Source organism: Prionailurus viverrinus, chromosome B2 (genome assembly GCF_022837055.1).
Source record: "Prionailurus viverrinus isolate Anna chromosome B2, UM_Priviv_1.0, whole genome shotgun sequence".
Lineage (NCBI taxonomy): Eukaryota > Metazoa > Chordata > Mammalia > Carnivora > Felidae > Prionailurus > Prionailurus viverrinus.
Window position 1 is genome coordinate 130,969,620 of NC_062565.1, and position 13,099 is coordinate 130,982,718.

The 13,099-nt window shown below is 38.3% G+C and overlaps 1 protein-coding gene and 1 non-coding gene across 6 annotated transcripts in view; both read left to right on the forward strand.

Annotated features, from left to right (window-relative positions):
* Positions 1-13,099, forward strand: part of UTRN (utrophin) — a 481,942-nt gene that overhangs the window by 347,083 nt on the left and 121,760 nt on the right. The gene's annotated exons all lie outside the window — the stretch shown is intronic.
* On the forward strand, positions 8,088-8,194 carry LOC125166890 (U6 spliceosomal RNA). Its single transcript, XR_007152597.1, has one exon. It is a non-coding gene; the product is annotated as a U6 spliceosomal RNA (small nuclear RNA).

Genomic DNA, 13,099 nt, shown 5'->3' on the forward strand with positions numbered 1-13,099 from the left:
TCTCTGGTTGTCTGTCTAACTATCCATTTCTCTAACCCCCAGCTTTGGTCCCTGGCTGATAATTCAAGGATGTTATTAGTTCTTGTATACTCTTATTTCTGATCTTTTTTCTTTATAAGGGATTCTAGAACTCTTTTCAATTATAACATTATGATGTAGATTCAAACAGAACAAAATAATCTCTATACTATTTTTTTCACAGGTATGTTTAGCATTAAATTTAGATGCCTTTCCCTTTAGTTTTGTTATTATAAACTGTAGTTTTTTCTAATTTCTTGCTATTTTTTGTTTTTAGTTGTCCCAATACAGTTTAAAAACTCTTTTTAATTTTGAAGAACTCTTGCTTTATAGATTAAAAATACATAGTTGGAATCAAACAAAATCAACCCTTAAATGGCTTGATACTAATAGTAGGCAAGTTATTTTGTTCCTTAAAATTTCCCCATAGAAAGAGGGGGACCTTGTATTTGATTTCTAACCTAACTCTTCCTTGCAGATAGCTAGCTGTCTAAATTACCTTATTTTGAACAACATAGTATTATGTCAAACTAATGTGACCTAATCTCTCAATACTAAATTAGAATGTCTGGAGATTACCAGATGGAATTTTTTAAAGGGGGACAAAGAAATTTAACACTGATTTGTTTACTCTTCCAGGAAGTATGACCTCATAAATGCAAGCCTTGAATTTCACTGTATACAAGTCTTTTAAAGATCAATTTTAAAAGTGATACCATATATCTTTCTGTTGTGGATAAGACAAATACACTTTACAAGATGCATTAAAAACCACCTGTGCTGATATTACACAAATCAGCACTTAAGTATTACATTAAAATTTCCAGTGACATTATATACAAAGTAAAAAACAAAGCTATGTCTCAATGCCTTAGGTGGACGTGGGGTTACTGTATGTTAGAAAACCACTAAGTGACTTAAAAGCTGCTTCAAGGGATATCAAATGCTGATGTCAAAGAGTTATGTGAACAATTTGAATAAAATAATTCTAAGTAGACATCCGACTAACCTCTGTCCTCAGCACTTTGTTTTTTTTTTTTTTTTTTTTGTACTTACAATTACAGCTTTATTATGAAGGATACAACTCAGGAACAGGCAAATGAAAGAGATGCATGGGGTAGGTTGGGACGAGGTTAGGCCATACCTTCCATACTCTCTTCAGGTGCACCACCATCCCAGCAAATCAATGTTCACCAACTCAGACGCTCCCCCAAAAAATTCTGTCCTCAGCACTTTGTATTCAAGCTCATTGAAAGTATTCTTTCCTCTTTCTCTTTGGATAGTGGTGTATTACCCTCTCTTCTAAGGTACCTTATGTTGGGCCCTTCTTTTTTTTTTTTTTTAAGTTTATTTATTTATTTTGTGAGAGACCAGGAGAGCATGAGTAGGGAAGGGGCAGGGAGAGGGGGAGAGAGAATCTCAAGCAGGCTGTACGTGGTCAGTGCTCAGAGACTTTATGGTTGGCCTTTCTATACAAAGTTAGTTAGTGAACTAGCACATGGGATTAGGTAGACATGGTTTCAATTCTCACCTCCTCCACTCACTAGCTCTGTGATCTAGGCTCTGGAGTCGATTGTCCAACCTCCTCAGTCCTGTTTCTGACCATGAGTATATATAGGTCACTTAGCACAATACATTTAGTAAGTGCTCAATAAGCAATGGCTGTTTTAGTTCTTTAAACTAGGACTTATATTTTCTAGTGTGTTTCTTATTTTAGTTGTTCTGTGTCCACATTTTTTATTTTTCCTAAGATTCATGATGTTTGGGCAACTGTAAATTTTTTTTACAGTTTTTTACAGTTTTACATAACTATATTTTTTTTAGCCTATTGGTGGCTTCAGAGATAACTTAGACTACTGAGGGAATAGGATAAAGTCATTGAGACATTTTTGAGAATTACACAGAATATAAGTCTAGAGGCTAGAAGATGATTTATTTGTTCTTTTTACATTTTTTTAAAATCTTTATTTTTGAGAGAGAGAGAGACACAGAGACAGAGTATGGGCAAGGGAGGGGCAGAGAGAGAGGGAGACACAGAATCCGAAGCAGGCTCCAGGCTCTGAGCTGTCAGCACAGAGCCCAACATGGGGCTCGAACCCACGGACTGTGAGATCATGACGTGAGCCAAAGTTGGACGCTCAACTGTCTGAACCACCCAGGTGCCCCTTGTTTTTTGTTCTTAATAAAAGAAAACAGCTTATCATGGAAAGGTCAAGCTCATAAGACACGTCTGTATGCACTGCTTTAGTTAACTTATCAAAGATTTATAGGCAAATGATAAATGTATAACCATGAATCTAATTACCTTTCAAAGCAATATTTGAATGCTACCATAACTTATAAGTAAAGAAATAAAATCAATATACATTATCTTACATTTGCATTTGTATGACCTTATCCTGGATCCAGTCTGCTTTCACAGATAACCATGGTTAGAGACTCTCAGATTTATGCATGCAGTCACTTGGATACTTAGAGGTTGGTTTATGGGAACTCACAAAGTCTTCTGGTTCCTACCTGTATTTCTATATTCTAGTCCTTTATATGTGCATCAGTGATTTAATGACACTTTTTCATAACCATTCTTTGATGACGGCATTGCTAATCACTTCATCTATCCACCCACCCACCCACACGATTCACTGACTGCTTTATGTGTTGAAAACAATGTTAAATGTACAAAGGGCAATAAGGCACAGCCTCTGCACTTCAGTGACACATTTTAATAATTTTCATTCTGAAAAGCTCTATGCTTGTGGCTGTATCCAGATGGAATATTATATATTTAAATGCTGAAGGGATGGCTCTGAGACTTTTAGTTAGAATAGTACTATAAGGTCATGCTTCAGATCACTTCATCTGCTTAAACACCTAGCAATTATAAATAAAATGTAAAAAAAAAAAAGCAAGGAAAATCAAACATGCAAAGTTGGACTCCAGAATATGACAGGCATTCCATAGATGAGAAACAAGCAGAAAAGCAAAGTAGTCAGTAGGGTTGATGCTGCTGGGGAAAGGTACCAGTCCTGGATATTGAGCGAGCAGAAAGCCCCGTTAACAGTCTCTGCTTAAAATCTCTCTCTGACACCTTGAAACGAATGACTCACAGATTGGCATGCTTTCTTCTGTCAAACAAATGTCCCAAGAACTGATATTATAAAACATCAGTGCATTTTGGACCCTTAATTAAATGCTTATACTTTCTTGGATGTTTCAACGAGTGACTCAGACAGAGCATTGATAGGTTTCAGCAACAATGATGATAAATAACTTCGTTCAGTGCTTTCACAATATATGCACAGAGGCAAACTCCTTTAGTAATAATAATAATAAAAAAGAATATGTCAAGGGCTCTGAGGGTAAAGCATGTGGTACAGGTATAGTCAGTAGTTGCTGATAGCTCTTCCCATAACTGCTGGGAGCTTGTCTTGATAGTTTTGATCACTTTTGTCTTGTTTAAAACTGTCTGGAGTGTATGAGCTGTTTTAATTAAATAAAACTCTACTGGGGCACCTGGGTGTCTTAAGCATCTGACTCTTGATTTCAGCTCAGATCATGTTCTCGCAGTTTGGAATACGGAGCCCTGCATCGGGCTCTATGATGACAGCGTGGAGCCTGCTTGGGATTCTCTCTCTCTCCAACTCTCTCCCCCTCTCTCTGCCCTTCCTCTTCTTGCTTTCTATCTCAAAATAAAATAAATAAACATTAAAAAAAACCCTATGATACCTGTTATTTACCACCTAATACTGCCCAGCAGAAATAGTCCCCCATTACTATCTAGGATTAACTTGTAAAATTAGAGTCACCTTCCAGTCTTTATAAGTATCAGCTGTAAACCCCACAGAGTCGTATTATTTTTTCTTATGTGGGTATATATTTAATATCCTCAAATATCAAAATAAATTACTACTTTAAAACAAAGTATTTTTAATGACTTTTAGAATAAATGCATATAGTTGAATTTTCCCACCTAATGACCTAAGTTTTTCATATCATTTTTAAAGTTCTATAGAAATTGAGGTCGCTCATATGCAGCTTCATTTTCAAGAATGCGAGATTATCATTCAGTCAAGTTACTTAGAAAGCACCTTCAGTGCACATAGCATTCATTTGTAATGTTACAGGTTTATTTCAGTCACATACTTTAACATTGGATAAAATTGCCAGTGCCGTTTTTGCTGTTCACTTTGCACTTCATCTTCTGAACAATGTAAATTCTAAGTTATGTAAAGGCTGTGGTCAGAGCCGTAACACCCTTTTACTGATAGAATGCATGTTTGATTTTATAAAAGGAAATCACTAAAAATAATTGAAAGTGTACGATTCCGATATAATTTTAGTGAGTTTGTTCCCTCGGGGCCCCTCTGTCCTTTACTTAACTCAATTTAAAATTCCTATATTCAATCCTTATTGTATAAGAGTCAGGACATTTGGGTCTTTTTTTTAATGTTTGTTTATTTTTGAGAGACAGAGTGGGAGCAGGGGAGGGGCAGAGAGAGAGGGAGACACAGGATCTAAAGCAGGCTCCAGGCTCTGAGCTGTCAGCACAGAGCCCAACGCAGGGGTTGAACTCATGAACCGTGAGATCATGATCTGAAGTCTGACACTTAACTGAGCCACCCAGGTGCCCCTAGGATATTTGGGTCTTAAACTGACTTGTCAAAATACATTTGCAAACTTATTAAAGTAACAAATTCGAACAGTGTCTTTTTTTTTTAATTTTTTTTTTATTTTAATGTTTATTTATTTTTGAGACAGAGAGAGACAGAGCATGAGCAGGGGAGGGGCAGAGAGAGAGGGAGATACAGAATCTGAAACAGGCTCCAGGCTCTGAGCTGTCAACACAGAGCCCGACGCGGGGCTCGAACTCATGGACCGCGAGATCATGACCTGAGCTGGAATCAGACGCTCAACCGACTGAGCCACCCAGGCGCCCCACGAACAGTGTCTTTCAATCAGCAACATGCCACCATTAAATTTAGGCTGTGTGTGTGTAGGATTATTCTCTCTATATGGTAATCTGACACTCTAACTTCAAATCTGTAATTTCAAGGTCTTGCTGTGTGATGAAGTTACCTAATGTGGGAGATTGACCTTTTTCTAAAATTTATTAATTTCCAAGTTCCCCTCCAGCCATTGGCACCTATGTTGACTTCCTCCTTATTAAATGCATAGCCCACTAAGAACTGTTAGTAAAGCTATTACTTGTATTCATTCCTGGAAGCAGCCATTCTCAAAGTGAGGCTACACCTACCTGCCACACTCCATTTAGTTGTCTGCAGTTGATTTATCTCCTAGGCCTCATAGGTATCATTGGAACTTGACCCCAAAAGGCCATAGAATATCCAAGTTGAGAGGGAGAGGCAAGGCATCTTAATAGCTATCACTGGCGATGAAATTAAGAGTGGACAACAAATGGAGCAGGAAATAGAGGTATGTAAAACCAAGCAATTATATACAGTCCACCCCCTTAATAGAACAGCCCATTTCTAATGAACCACCTCTGGATATATTTACCCTGGTATCATTTATCTAATACTTTATTTGTTAAACAAACTTCTGTGTTGCAGTTGATATATGCCATGTACTTTGCTAGGTACTGGGCATCTATCACTTCATAAGACTAATTTTGCCGTCACAGATCTCACCATCTACAAGCAGAGACTTGAAAACAAGTAACTATAATGGATAGCAAAGGCATAGTAATGTGAGCATGAACACATGGCCAGGGAGGCACAGATGAATAATGATTGTCTGTACTTGGGAAGATTGGGTAAGGCTTCACAGAGCAAGTAGCTTTTGAGCTAAAAAGAGATCTTTGGAGTAAAAATTCACTGAAGACTGTAACCAAAACTCTTGGAGGGAAAATCCTCCAAATGAGTCATGGCATGACCTGGAATGTGCAATAAAGCAAGAGGTGTTGCCTACCGGCCTTTTCAGTTATACTTAGAATAAAGCTAAAAGAGAAAATAGTACAAGTTTAGCACCTTAAATGGTACCTGGTAAAGTAGATATTGCATATATTAGCCGAATAAAGGAATACATTTACATGTGCATGTATTTTGAAAAGTGTAGGAAGGAATACTCTTTTACTACTGTGAGAAAGTGAAGCATTCCTATCTTAGTTTTAGCATTTATACTTAGTATTCTGACTCAGGCATCATTTTTTATGTCAATGGGGTGGAACCAAAATGAATTTATATATTAAATGTTCATTTAGGGACGTTAACCAAAACTTTTAAAGCACTGTGAAGGAGATTTTTTTTTTTATTTTGTCTGCATACTAATGAAAAGTAAGCCTGTTTTCTTTCCCTTTTCTCATGTAGTTTTATTAGTGCTATCAAATTTAATGACTCTTCTGCCCTTTTTTGCTGTCATACTATAATGACTTCAGATCCATATATGCTGATTTAGCTTTGAAAGCAAGTTGGGGGGAAAAAAAGTAAATTACATTCTAACAGATTCTCCTTATGTTTATATCATTTATTTTTTCTGCTTGTATTCTCCAATAAATGTTAAGTGTTTTGTTTTGTTTTGTTTTGTTTTAAACAAGAAACTAAGGAAGCCTGCTGTACCAGCAGTACTTTTATTTGTTAAGTTGAGATGCCTTGCGTCTAGGGCCGGCTTTGTGGATGTGTGTCCCATGCAATTACAGTCACATAAGCCTTCACTCCTAACAGGGCCCTGCACTTGGTTTAATGCTCTGGTGCTGCCATCTTGAAATTCTTAGTAACATTTGAACAAGGGGCTCTGTGAATTATATAGTCAGACCTGCTGGCATCAAAAAAAAAAAATTAATGTTTATGTTTTGACACACATAAAACAACACTTTTACAGTAATGAAAGCCTCTGAAAACTTAATTCACGTGTTCTTTTTCTCAAGTCAGTAAGCCATCCTGAGCTCCCACTCTCACTCACACACCCCTCATTGTAACTTACCCTGTCTCTGTGTGTTAGTGTCTGCTGCAATGTGACCAGAGGTCTATTTTCAGTCCTTCCTTTCCTGTCAACTCCCTAATGGTTCCTCTGTTCATTCTCTTTACTTGACTTCTAGAACACTACGCTGTGCAGATTCTCTTCTTACCTCACTGGCAGCTCCTTCTCAATCTCCGCTGCTGACCCCTTCTTCTTTTTCTCAGCTTCCTAAAAGTGGGATGCACCAGGAGCCAGGTCATGCCAACTCCTCTATTGCCATTCCTTCCTGAACTCATCGGGTCTCCTGGTTTTATATGCCATCTGTATGTCAGTCACCACCAAATTCATATCTGTTTACATGTCGTGTCTACTTGGGTATCTAATAGACATCTCAAACTTAGTACGTCCAAACTGAATTCCTGAACTTGCTGCTCAAAATCATTCTCCCTGATCTTCCCTCATTTCAATGGAACGAACTTGATTCTGGTTGCTTACATAAAAAATAATAATCACCTTCAATCTTGTCTTTCTTTCATATTCCATCTGTTAGAAAATCCTGTTGGTTCCATGTTCAAAATATAAAACAGGAATCTGATTACCTCTTACTGCTATTAGGAGCTACAATTATTAGTCTCTGTTTATTCTCAGTACAGTGCCCAGCATGTTCCTATTCCAATGAATCAAAACTCCACAGTGGCTTTCCATTTGATTCAGAATAAAAGTCATAGTCCTCAGAATGGTCTACAAGACCCTATGTGATGTGACCTGCCTCCTACTCACACCATGGTCACTTCATTCTTACTATTTTCTCTCTTAAACACTGGTTTCAGCCATACCAGCCTCTAGCTGTGCCTTTAGTTGAAGCATCATGCTGTCTTCTTTTTTTTCTTTTAAGTTTGTTTGTTTGTTTGTTTGTTTGTTTATTTATTTATTTTGAGAAAGAGAGAGAGAGCGCACAAGCTGGGGAGGGGCAGAGAAGAGAGGGAGAGAGAGAATCCCAAGCAAGTTCTGTGCTGTCAGCATGGAGCCTGACACCAGACTCAAACTCACAAACCATGAGGTCATGACCTGAGCCAAATTCAAGAGTCCTGGTTGCTTAACCAACTGAACCACCCAGGTGCTCTAATAATGCCATTCTTTAAGAGATGTAATTTGTGCTTGCTTCGGCAGCACTTACACTAAAATTGGAATTATTGAAGATTGATGGGCATGGCCTCTGTGCAAGGATGATATGTAAATTCGTGAAATGTTCCATATTTTTTCAAAAAATTAAAAATAGAACTACCATATGATCCAGCAATTCCACTTCTGGGCATTTATCTGAAGAAAATGAAGACATCAGTTTGAAGACATATATGCACCCGTGTGTTTATTTCCCATATCCAAGATGTGGAAGTAACTTAAGTGTCTGTCAATAGACGAACAGATGAAGAAGATGTGCTATATATAGATAATATCACCCATTAAAAGAAGAATCAAATCTTGCTATTTGTGACAACATGGGTAGACCTGGAGGATATTATGCTAAGTGAAATAGGTCAGACAGAGAAAGACAAATACCATATGGTGTCACTTACATGTGGAGTCCTAAAAGCAAAACAAATGAATAAGTGAAATGGAAACAGACTCATAAATACAGTAAACAAACTGTTGGTTCCCAGGGTAGGGAGGGGCTGGTAGATGGGTGAAACAGGTGAATGGTGTTAAGAGATACGAACTTGGAGTTAAAAAAACTTAGTGTCGTGAATATATAATATACAGCATAAGGAATACAGTCAATAATATTGTGATAGCTCTATATGATGACAAATGGTAACTAAACTTACCATGGGGATCATTTTGTAATGTATAAAAATATCAAATCACCATGATGGACACAGGATACCAATAGGATATTGTACGTCAATTATACTTCAGTAAAAAAAATAAAAATAAATAAAAGTGATAATTTGTTCAGTGATAAATGAACTAGATTCCATTTAGTATTCCTTTCTTAAATTTTAAGTTGTGAAAATATCATGACAGATTTTATAAAATACAGAACAAAAAACTGACCTTAATTTTACTACTGTAATGCGACCATCTTCATTTGGGTGACTATTTCCTATTTCTAACAGGGCATATCGTCTTAATCCTGACTTTTTTGCTTAGGTATATATATCATGTCTATTTATTCATGTTGCTATGCCGTCATTATCACAGTAATTTTTCAAGGTTATGTAATGGTCCCTAGTGTAGCCATACCCTAGTGAGCCTAAATATTTTCCAGCTGTTAGACATTTAATTTGCTTTCAAATCTTTTTAATCATAAATAACTTTATAATGAAAACCTTTGTGTTTGTAGCTTTTCCTTGATCATTTTCCTAGGATATATTCTCAAAGGTGAAATTCTTGTTTCACACAATATGAACATAGTAATGATTCTTGATATATTGCCAACCTACTTTCCCGAGTGATTGAACCAATTTTCCGTCTCTAGCAATGTATGAAAGTGAAGTTTCACTGCACCCTTGCCTGTGATTTCTCATTTTTCCCCCTCTTTCCTGTGGACCTTGTATTATTAGCATTAAAATGCTGGTATTCCATGCCAGTATGGGAGTTTAGAAAGCAGTTTTAGGATGTCAGATATCTGACTCCATTTCTCTCTCAAAGAGAAGAAAGAGAATTGGTTGGATGTGTTTGATTTAATTGTCCTTTGAAGGATTGGAAAAAAGATGTCCATTGTTAGACTAATCAGTTGGAGAAATTTCGTATTTATATTAAATTAGTGTATGTGTGGGTCGCCTGGGTGACTCAGTTGGTTAAGCGGCTGACTTCAGCTCAGGTCATGATCTCACAGTCTGTGAATTCGAACCCTGCATCAGGCTCTGTGCTGGTAGCTCAGAGCCTGGAACCTGCTTCGGATTCTGTGTCTCCCTGTCTCTCTCTGCCCCTCCCCTGCTTGCTCTCTGTCTCTCTCTGTCTCTCTCTCTCAAAAATAATAAACATTTAAAAATTTTAAATTAGCGTATGTGATATCATTTGGCTAACTACTTTTGCCATCACAGAGCTTTACTTTGCTACTTTAGTCTGGAACAAATTGGTTCACAAAAAGTTATTACACTTCTAAAAATCTAAAGGGACATAAGAAGCTTGGAACCTAGTTTTATACTTTCCAAATATTTTTGCCTAATCTTGGAGGATCACATAATTCCATTTTTCTCAGAATGAAATAATTGTTCCCTTAAGAGAGTTAAATTCACTTGTTCCTGCTAATGGAAGGTTGGGCACCCATCTCCATCATCCAAAGCTGTAGATAAAATAGCTAGAACTTTCCTTCACAAATTGCAGTGAATTGAAGCTGAGGGAAGAATTCTTAGAGAAGAGCTGAGAATGTTGGTAAAACTTTAGGTTAGCATCATTTTAAAAGTTAACTACTTATTCTACAACACTGAACAGTTTTGAGATATGTTCACATTCACTGTCTCACCTGTGAAGTTAGTAGAATGAGAGGTTTTGTTATTAACATGCAGAGGAGTTTCAAGACAAACCCAAGGGCTCATGGTAGGTAAGGGCGTGCCTACATGGCGTGCACTGGATTGTCACACAGGCTTTTGGCTACTAATCTCTGCTTTTACTATACCGCTGAATGGTTTTTTAAATATCTCCTTATTCTTTCATACATAAATTCATTGAGGTCCTGCTTTACCCTCTAGGGAATAGATGTGTGCCTTCATAGAGTGCTCAGTCCGGTGTAGGAGTCAGGTCTGCAAAGAAGTCAGGACAGGCACGTGTGCTGAATGCTCCAGCAAAGCAGATGCCTGGAGCTGGAGAGGCTCAGAAGAGAGAGGCCTGGCCCTGCTGGGGAACCAGGTGTTGTTTATACTAATAGCGAGGATGGTATTGGTGCTGTGACGCTAAAGCGTCGGGGAGGACAACCCTTGGGAATCTCTTTGACCAACGAGGGCCAGTGAGAGCGCCAAGAAAGCACACAGATAGTGTGTCGAGAAATAACTTTTTCTTTGATGGGCTAAAGGAGATGACTCCTTCCCTCCTCAGTTGCTCAGAGCCATTCCATGCTGCTTTCTTTGCAGACCAGCTTCCTATGAACTACTCCCGTTTCCTGGGAGTTGCCTTCCTTGATTCTTTCTAGTCCACTTACTCCTTTTTTCATTCATTCATCCCACATATATACCAAGTGCCGAGATCTAAACAAGGAGAAGGAGCTTTTGAAGATTTGAAGCAAAAACTTTCTGGATTGCAAAGGGCATGAGGAGGGAACACTTGGCATATTCTAGGAACAGAAATGAAGACTTTGAGACTAGAAATTAGGGTATTTTTAGTAGTTGAGATTGGAGAGCAGGGAGGGTCCAGATCTTGGTAGGAAGTTTAGAATTCATTTGAAGCCACTGGAGGGTTTTAAGCAGGAGAACCAAAAGATCTGCTTTATCTGTAATTTTAGTATTATGGTCTAGAAAATTTTAGGAAAAGTGCATCTCAGTGAACGTTGGCACGTTTTATAGAGACAGTTTGGATTATGGCTTTAGGTTAAGGAAAGGAGAGGGGCGCCCGGGTATCTCAGTTGTTGGAGCAGCTGACCCTTGATTTTGGCTCAAGTCACATGATCTCACGGTTTGCGAGTTTGAGCCCCACATCATGCATTGTGCTCACAGCATGGAGCCTACTTAGGATTCTCTCTCAAAAATAAATAAACCAATTTGACAATAAATTATTTTTAATAAAAAAATAAGTTATTTAAAAAATAAAAAAGAAAGGAGAGGAGACAGTTGTTCCTTACAGAGGAAGGGGTGATACCAGGATTTAGTTCACACCCACATAGGTATGTCTCTTCTCCCCTTGTCTCAGTGCAGAGTAACGAGTTGCCAATTTAGAACAGAAGCGGATGTCAGGATTCCTCTCCTTCTTCCAGAGTTCCTCAGACCTTATTTTCATATCAAGTGATTTTTAAGATCCTGCCCATGTCGGTGCTGCCAGAAGAAACTGATGTTACTCAGCCACTCCAGTGAGCCGATGCCATGTTCATGATGAAAATGAACAGCAGCTGATTGACTTGAGAGACTTTCAGACTTAAGGCACCCCAATCACTTGTTTATGCAGACAGTCCCTGACATCACGATGGTGGACTTACAGTTTTTCGACTTTGTGATGGTGCAAAAGCCATAGGAATTCAGGAGAAACTATATTTCGAATTTTGAATTTGGATCTTTTCCTGGGCTAGTGTTATGCAGGATGTCCCCTTCCATGATCCTTGGCAATTGTAGCCACAGCCCCCAGGCCACCATGCAGTCACAGAAGGGCCAAGGACGGATCCTGTTGACAACCATTCTGTTCCCATGCAACCATTCTGCTTTTCACTTTCAGTACAATGTTTAATAAATTACATGAGACAGCCAACTTTATTCTAAAATAGGCTTTGTATTAGATGATTTTGCCCAGTTGTAGGCTACTGTAGGTGTTCTGAGCACATTTAAGGTATGATGTTTGGTAGATTAGGTATATTCAATGAATTTTTTTAAATGTTTGTTTATCTTTGAGAGAGGGAGACACACAGAATCCGAAGTAGGCTCCAGGCTCCTGAGCTGTCAGCCTAGAGCCAAACACAGGGCTCAAACTCATGAACCGTGAGATCATGACCTGAGCTGAAAATTGGATGCTTAACTGACTGAGCCCCCCGGGTGCCCCTCAGTGCATTTTTTGACTTACGATGTTTTGAACTTACAGTATCCAGACATAACCCCATCGTAAGTGAAGGAAGATCTGTTCCTTCTCATCTCTTAATTTCCTTTCCTTCCCAATTATAGCAAGTGGAGAGAAGTGTTCCTAGACATTACAGGAGGATCATTGAGAACCTCTCTCTAGCATTGAAAGTTGAATAAGGAGCAATTTACCCTGTTGCCAGAAACTCCTAAGAATGCCAGTAAGTGGCCAAACAGCATGCTGAGTTTGAAAGGGGCCCAGAAATGATAGAGGTGGACTCTGCTAAACAGGATGTTGGGCTGGGAGAAATTCTGTTGAGAATGAAAACACTGTGGTTTTAGTAGTTAAAGTCTGATATTTGAATCAGGTCTTCATCAATCAGACATTCCAGGACTTCATTTAGCTTAAATGAGCATTCGGAAGCTGCTTCACAGGGAAAACCATGGAAGACTAGATTACTTCACCTGTT